This window comes from Haemaphysalis longicornis, unplaced genomic scaffold (genome assembly GCF_048455015.1).
Source record: "Haemaphysalis longicornis isolate Haplotype H1 unplaced genomic scaffold, Haemaphysalis longicornis Haplotype H1 scaffold_7, whole genome shotgun sequence".
Taxonomy (NCBI): Eukaryota; Metazoa; Arthropoda; class Arachnida; order Ixodida; family Ixodidae; genus Haemaphysalis; species Haemaphysalis longicornis.
In genome coordinates this window covers 176,922,776-176,931,458 of record NW_027526422.1, presented here as the reverse complement: position 1 = coordinate 176,931,458, position 8,683 = coordinate 176,922,776, and positions in this window count along the sequence as shown.

Below are 8,683 nucleotides of genomic sequence, written 5' to 3'. Positions count from 1 at the left end.
CAGTTGAAAGTAGTATTTAATTTGCTATCGCAAAAACGAAGCATCCATGAATTTTTTAAATAAAGAAACACTGCAAATATCACTTATGTATTGATTTTACCACTTATATTTGCGTAATGTCTTGTTCTTGTTGAGCAGTGTTCACGAGTATGAACATTGACACCGGACTCAGACGTTTACGTTTGGCTCTGGGTATATAAGATTATTGAGGAGCACCTGTTTTCCTTTGACCGGGTGGCTGAATCGAGTCACCGAGAGACAGACACACATACAGACATTCCAAAATTACTGCCTTTAAGTAGCCCAAGAAAGACTATTGTCTTTACTATATCGGCCTTTGACTACGGATTGAAGCAGCGTCAGACGCATTTCTCAAAGTATTCCTGCGAGTAAAAAAGATGTCTGCCGGTCAGTCTGCCTTTCGAATCCGAGGTTACAGAATAACAATTTTGATAACAATCTTCATTAGGGTTTCGTCTAATCTGGCATGCTTACGGCCTACGCAGATTTTTGTGAATTTTACATTTTGCAATCACCGAGGAAGGCGATGAACTTCACCAAATTAGGGAAGCAGAAAAGGAAGATACGAAAACTGGAGGAGAATAAAGCGTACCGCCTTGCCAACCAGTAGCAGTTTCTCACAGTAGCAGTAGCGCACCCGCCGAACCTCCAAAGCCCAGGTGTCTTCGCCCTGTCCCTAACTGTGATTCGGCCTAAGGGATTGTACTCCGCAGCGGCCGAGCCCTTCCAGGTCTTCAAGCGTCTTCGACCGAGGAGAGCGTTCACATGCGCGAATCGAGCACCAACGCGTAGCTGAACCGCTGATAATCTTCAGGCCGTCGCCAAGTTGACCAGACTGCTGGATGACTTTACCGGTTCCGTCTCCACTTCGGTCCAGATTGGGGCGACTACGTCTTTGTGGGATGCCAGTGTCGCAGAGTTCCATGGCTTCCGCTACGACCCGGCGAGCTGGCTGCAGAAGATAGATGCATTTGCCGCTCTTTATACATGGCCTGGGAACGTCACGCGGTCCTTCGCGGAAATTCGTCGGCGCGGCGCTGCCTGAGCGTGTAATCTTAATGATTGCCACTCACAGAACCTGGGAAAGCTGGAGCGGGGCACTGATAACGATATTTGTGACTTGTCGGTCGCCCCCGGTGACCGCCTCTTGCAAATGCTTGCGTGCCGCCAAGGCCCTGGGACAGCATGGCGCTACTTAAGTCTGCGATAAGCTACCTCGCCTCACAGCCTGCAACCTTGCTTGGGATGCTCCTGCTGCGCGGCCGTATGTCTCAGACGGCCTGGCGGACCCTGTTCATGCTGCAATTGTGACTGCGGAGCCGCCAGGCTTGATCTCACCAAAGTTCATCCGGGTGCTTGCGGAACTTCATGACAGCCCCGGGCACTCGCCTGCTTCCCGCCGCTACACTCTAAGAAAAAAGGGTGTGGTAGTTTCTCCCTTAATGGTGAAACAGGGATGTATGGTATATTGCTCCCTAAGAGGTATAAAGATTCTCCCTTATAAGCGAGGATCGCGTTTCTACCGCTAGGAGTGGAGGAAGATTTCCCCCTTTCGTGAGGTAATGGAGGAGCGTTCCTCCCCTGGTAGCGCCACCCGAGCAAGGCTTGTCATGCGAGAAATGCCTAGCGAGGTGATCGGTTTGAGGATCGAAGAAGTACAAATACGTAGGTTACTGTGGATGTGTGCGCTTAAAATGCGCTAAAATAACCAAGAAATTACCTACCGAGCACCAGAACTGCGATTAGCGAACCATGACCCCAATCCTATATGCGCGACTTCTTGCATTCGTCTCGTTGCGCGCCCCGCCTACGCGTTCAGAGCGAACGCGCCGCCGTAAACATAGTAGAATTCATGTCGTTTGCTGTGAAAACGCCGCCTTTGTTTCCGAAAGGCTCGTAACCCGCCGTTCTCCGCACACGAGATCACAAGCATCCAATGCGGCCGTTTGAGTACAACCAGTTGTTAGTCGCCTTACTTTGCTACAACTGATGCATCAAAAAGCGAATCGTCTGCAATCGTACATCTCGGTGCAAAGGCAATGCAGGCAATACGAAAAACGTATCCGTCGCTGACGCATCTGTCCGAGCGAGGAGACGACAATGCTCGCCCTCTAGCGTGCTCGAAGTAAAGCAATCGTAAACGTTTTACAATGACCGATAGATGACGAAAAAAAAGTAGGGGTGGGGAGGGGCAGCTACTAAGCATCACCATCAGTGGGCACTTACATCAGGGTGTTTCCTTGGTTTCCTTTATAGATAACTTGTACTACTATTATAGCCACCATCACGGAGGCCGCATGTGGACGGGCATATATTGGGAAGAAACATAGCACAACACAACGACATACACTTCGTTAAAGTCACTGCCAACGCACAATACACAACATCGCAAGCATAATATACGTATACACCACCACATATAGTACACTTTTGACAAGTCCGCATGATCACAAGCAACAACTAAACATTTAAACGACACAAAGTATTTATAACCCTGATCTCTGAGAATGCAGGTAGGAACAATCAGCTTGTTGCTTGTTTCGATAATCCACGGCAGTGCGTGAGCCTTAGGTGGGTTTTGTTATTTCATCAAATGTACCCCGTGCAATTGCAAATTTTTATTAATTTGTCGTTTTGTAAGAAGCAGTAAAATATCTCAAAGAAGAAAAAACGTTTCACGAAACAGTACGGCAGGTATGTTTGGGTAATGACACTCATTGCCTCGCCTGGGTTAACTTAGCGTAGAGCGCACCGCTGGTCTGGCAACCATTCAGTCAAGATGTTACCAAATGGGGGCCTTTTTTTCATGGTAACTTATGCGTCAATATGCAGCGGTCCGTGCTCGTTGACGAAAAAAGGGCTGTTTACTATCATCGCTGACCTCTTTTACCCTTGGGCGTCAGTATAAAATGTCCACAAATGCAGTGGTAACGTTGAACAGGACGCAGGCGAGTCGCCCACAGCAAGCATGCAGCGGTGCCCACAGAATGTGCTTCGAACACAGGGCTGGCGAGCCGAGCGTTGGCGTGGCGGGCACATGGTAATAATGAAAAAAAGACAGCGAGAAAGCAAGCAAGCAGGACACCGCAGGGGAGGTGTTGCTCATAGTCGTCGTATGCGCCCAATCGGCGAAAGCCAGTGCTACGATGAATGGTTTCGTTTTCGGCGTCGGCACCGACAGCACGTTGGAGACGACAGGGGAGAATATTTCCTCCCCCGTTTCGGTGTTTCGTAGAGGCTGTACAGAGGGCGCTACCTGTAATTAGCTAAAGGGAGAAGCTCGCTGGTCCGTGGTGGAAAACCCTCGATTTCCTCCCTTTTTCTACCCTTTTTTCTTAGAGTGTACTACAGCAACCGTGGCGCCGAACGGCCTGTCAAACGTTAATGAAATGTGTGCCTAAGTCTCGGTGATGCTTTTCCTGCGGGCACCACAGCCATTCGTAGAAGGCTTGTCTAGCACCACACCCGCAGATGCGCTACGAAGTGCGTCCACTGCCCGTGCTTCAAGTGCATATCGACGGAATCGGTTACGCTATAACCTTCGTTTACACTGGAGCTAAACGCTCCGCCATCCACTGACGCCATACTCCAGAAAATGCTAGAAAGCCGTGAACGCAGCCACAGCTTGAATGCAATTATATATGTTCTATTTTGCATACCACAAATTTATGGCGCAAACAGATAACATAAATGAAATCGATAAGGTAAACCCCAACGCTCAATTGGGTCCTTCAAAAGCAGTTGTCCAGCTGCTGAGAAATGGCGACAGTCGAAGAAAAAGTGTGCGATTGTTTCAGGGACCTGGCACCGCACACATAGTTCCGTAGGTGAAAGCCCTGATTAGACAAATAGAAATTTAGCCTTGTCATCCTGCAGCTGAGCTCGGTGCAGCTCACTATTCGCCCCATCCGTGCTTCCTGACTCTAATTCTTAGCTTCTAGTCGCCTGCTCTCCTATTTGCTCTGTTCGTAGATTGGCCGCTGAAAGTGCTGGGAAATTTTCCTTTAACTGAAAACGCGCTGGCATTGCCCTGAACCGCGAGAAATGCCATTTTGGGGTCACCTTCATTCCGTGCATGGAATACAGGATTTTCATCGACGCTGTAGAGCCGCTTCCTGAACGCATCGCCGCTGTGGCGGACTATCCCACGCCGACCTGCCTGAAAGAACTGCAGTCATTTCTTGGCGGTGCTTCGTACTTGCGCAAATTCATCCCACCTTTTCCTGCTTCGGCTGTCCTCTTTACAGAGATCACCAAAAATACCCAAGATTTGTGTGGGGCGCTGCTGAACAAGAGGCATTCCAAGCCCGCTCAAACAAATTTCCCCGCATTTCCCCGAGGGGAAGAATGTGAAAGTGCGAATGCAGGAGTTGAATTTGCGCGGTTCGGTAATATTCGCGAAAGAGAGATCACACACACACACACACAACTACAAAGAAAGAAAGATGCATTTATTCACAGACACCTATTTGTGTCGTCGTTGTACTTGATTGCTAGAGCGGATCTCAGCTTTGAAATTTCGTGTCAGTACTCCTTTAGGCGGGTGCATTAGCCCTTCTCACGCCCGATTCCTGGCCAATCCCCCACGTGGGTATGTGCCATGCACAGACACCTATTTGTGTTGTCGTTGTACTTGATTGCTAGAGCGGATCTCAGCTTTGAAATTTCGTGTCAGTACTCCTTTAAGCGGGTGCATTAGCCCTTCTCACGCCCGATTCTTGGCCAATCGCCCTAAGTGGGTATGTGCTAAAGAAATCAGGAACTCTTCTTGGCCAATCGCCCTAAGTGGGTATGTGGTGCGGACGGACGGACGGCGGTGGACGCGTGATTCAGATTACTTGGCCAATCGCCCTAAGTGTGTATGTGCTACAGAAATTTGGAACTCTTCTTGGCCAATCGCCCTAAGTGGGTATGTGGTGCGGACGGACGGACGGCGGTGGACGCGTGATTCAGGGTCGCTTAAGAAGTGCATTCGCACTTAAAAATCTCACCCGTTGTCGCTGCTGAGACATTTGAACGAAGGATTGTAGACAGAAGTGCGCACCGACGCCCGCCGATACTTTGAAGTACCCACGAAAGGGACCTACCTGCGGTATATTCAGTGATTAACTAATTGTTTGCGCATTTATTCTGACTGATGAAGAAATCCTTCGAATTATGAAAAATACCACGTAACGGCGCTACCGCCCGCACCATAAACCAGTGCCTTCGAACAGGCTGCGTCTGAGTTAGCCGGAATAAAATAAAGAACAGAAGGAAATCGCAACTGCGTTGGTGCCTGTTTGGCCTCCCGCGCTGCGCGAAAATTGATTTTCCTGCAGCTTTCATGAATGTCCTTACAACGGCGATGCGCTCTCTTTTCGGACGCGTGACAGGCTAAGCACTTACATTCAATCAGCCTATTTGAGCACGCTCATTTGTGATGCTGGCGGGAGCGCCGTCACCTGGTATTTCTCACATTTCGCTGGTTTTGTCAGAATAAACGAGTCTGCAATTAGTTCATCGCTGAATATGCCGTAGTTACATTCCCCTCTTAGATACCTATAACTTCCGCATTGAAACTTTAATAATTAGGGCAGTACTTTTGGAGTTAGCTATTTAAGTAAAATTAATAATTAAATCTCATTAACGAAAAAAGTACTGGGTGCTACTCCACTATACCGGAAACATTACGCACGAACTTTTGTGCAAGTAACGCCTTTTCTCCTTTTTCAAATCGTTAAGCAGAGAGAAGACACACACACACACAACACACGTACACACACGCAAACGCACACGCAGACGCGCACGGACGCACACACACTCACATACACACGCACACACACACACACGCACACACACACGCGCGCGCACCCGCATGCACGCACGCACGCACACTTCAATTGCTATTCGGGTTTTGAAGACGTTTACAAAGCGCCAAAAAGGTAAACTTTCTTTTTTCCTGATACAGGGATGAATGATAGGAAGTCGAGAAAAAATCTGCCGTCATTCGGAAGCGGGAATGAAACCCATAACCCCCGCATAACGCGTGCAATACACTTACAATTGTGCTATTCCATGTAGACTACCCTATAGAATTATTTAAAGCGGCTCAGAAGCCGGCGAGCTACCACAGGAGACGTAGAACGCCTTTGTTTTTCGCAGCGGCCATCATGGACACTGTGCTCAGAAGTCGAGGATAGTTAATGGCATTTCCGGACTGCTGGTGCTGGAACCCTTGTAAAAATTCCCCGCATTTCCCCGAGGGGAATAATGTGAAAGTGCGAATGCACGAGTTGAATTTGCGCGGTTCGGTAATGTTCGCGAAACAGAGATCACACACACACACACAACTACAAAGAAAGAAAGATGCATTTATTCACAGACACCTATTTGTGTTGTCGTTGTACTTGATTGCTAGAGCGGATCTCAGCTTTGAAATTTCGTGTCAGTAGTCCTTTAAGCAGGTGCATTAGCCCTTCTCACGCCCGATTCTTGGCCAATCCCCCACGTGGGTATGTGCCATGTCAGCGGCCAGGGAGCGCGCGCCCATCTCCCCCCGTTGCCAAGGAAGCCGAGGAGATTCCTGGCCAATCCCCCACGTGGGTATGTGCTATGTCAGCGGCCAGGCTGCGCGCGCCCATCTCCACGTGCGCGGACATCGCCGGTGGAGGCAGGTTCAGGGTCGCTTAAGAAGTGCATTGCACTTACTATATTTTGCAGAACACGAATATATGGATCATAGGCACCCCGAGCCCCCTCCGGTGTTGACCGGGGTGAGGCAGAGCGCCCCTGCGATGCTGACCCCTGCCCCCCACCCGCCCCTCACCTAGTGCAATTACCTGTGGAGATTTCTTTTGGACACGTACCGGGGGTACTCGACACAAGACACTCTGGAGAAGGCGACGGCCAAGGTGGCTAAAATGTCACACACGGAATTCGCCAACTTACCCATGGAGATTCTCATCGTCCAAAACAAGCCCCACATGATCGCCAAAAACATCGACGTCGTCGACGGGCTTGTCAAAAGAGCGGGGGGAAGTCTCAAGCTTTGCAAACGGAGCGGTGTTTTTGACGCGGCGGCGCCCGGTTTCGATCCCACGACTCTCTGGCCGCGACTGGAGGTACGTGGTGCAATTCCCACTGCGCTACAAATCGAGACGCGAGCATGGCTACGAACGCGCGTGATGTCCTTCACTCATTGAGATGGTGCGCGCCGTCAAGAAGACCTATAGAATGTTTTACGATTTCACCGATAAGCATTTTAGCTTCGCCCCGCTCATCACCATTCACTTCGTGGAGATGGCGGGATTTTTTTTCAGTAGAGAAGCTGTCTGCGGGCAGGATATGGATATTATGCCGCCCCGGTGGCCCAACAGCTACCGAGGGGATGGTGTACCTCAGTTAGGCGTAGAAGACAAATATTGAGAGTAACAGATACACCACGTAACAAATAACAAAGCGTAAACACACCCACATATACCAACAATAATATTCCCTTAAACCAAATTCATAACAAAATGCTTTATAATACGGAATTAATACGGAATTATACTACAAAATACTACTGCCTGAATAAAAATCTTGAGGACATACGTTTAGCAAATCCTTTCAGAAAATATGACAGATACAGTGTATTTCCAACAAACACATCTAAACGCAAAACAAGCACTCCACCTGACGCAATATCATCATAACCAGAATAATAATAATAATCATTATCATCATCATCGTCGTCATCCGCCTATCTACCCTACTGCAGGACAAAGCCCTCTCCCATGGATATCCAATTATCCCGGTCCTGTCCTAACCGCGACCAGTTTATCCCCGCAAAGTTCTTCATCGCGTCCGCCCACCTAACTTTCTGCCGCCCCCTGCTGCGATTGGCTTCTCTAGGGATCACTTCTGTTAGCCCTAATGACAAACGGTTATCTTGTCTCCGCATTACATGCCCTGCCTACGCCCATTTCTTCTTAGTTTCTGCAATTATGTTTTTAACACTCGTTTATTTTTTGACTCACTCCGCTCTCTCTTCATCCCTTAATCTTACAACTATCATATTCCGTTCTTTTGCTCACTCAGTGATGCTCAATTTAAGTTAATCCCTTTTAGTGAGCCTCCAATTGTCTGCCCCGTAGGTGAGTACGCAAAATACGATATATATGTAAAATACAATATACACAAAATACGGCTTTAAAGGATAGAGATTGCTGCACTAACGTATTAGCGGAGAAATCGCTGGCGTGTCGTCAAAAAAGCCTGGAGACTAACTTGGGAGCAGCTGCTGTAGTAGAAATTGTTTTCAATGAGTTACAGTGTGTTTGTCATATATCCCTTCAAATGTTCACCTCTGGGCAACTGAACGTGAAAACATTCGATCATACTTTGCATCCTAGGTGATTAATACATTTCGGAGCCTTAGGAACTCAAAATCGCGAGACTTGAACGACATGCAAATTGGCCCCATTAAGTATGTAATAGACCTCATAGCTCCTATGTTGACGGCTTTATATAATTTAGTACTACAGAGTGGGTGTTTTCCGGCGCAAATGCAAGTTGCAAAAGTTGCTGCCATTTACAAAGGTGGTGACAGAAATGACCTAAACAATTTTAGACCTGTCTGTCTAAATTGCCTGTCCTGTCGAAGGGCATAGAAAAAATCATGCACGCGCGACTTTATGAA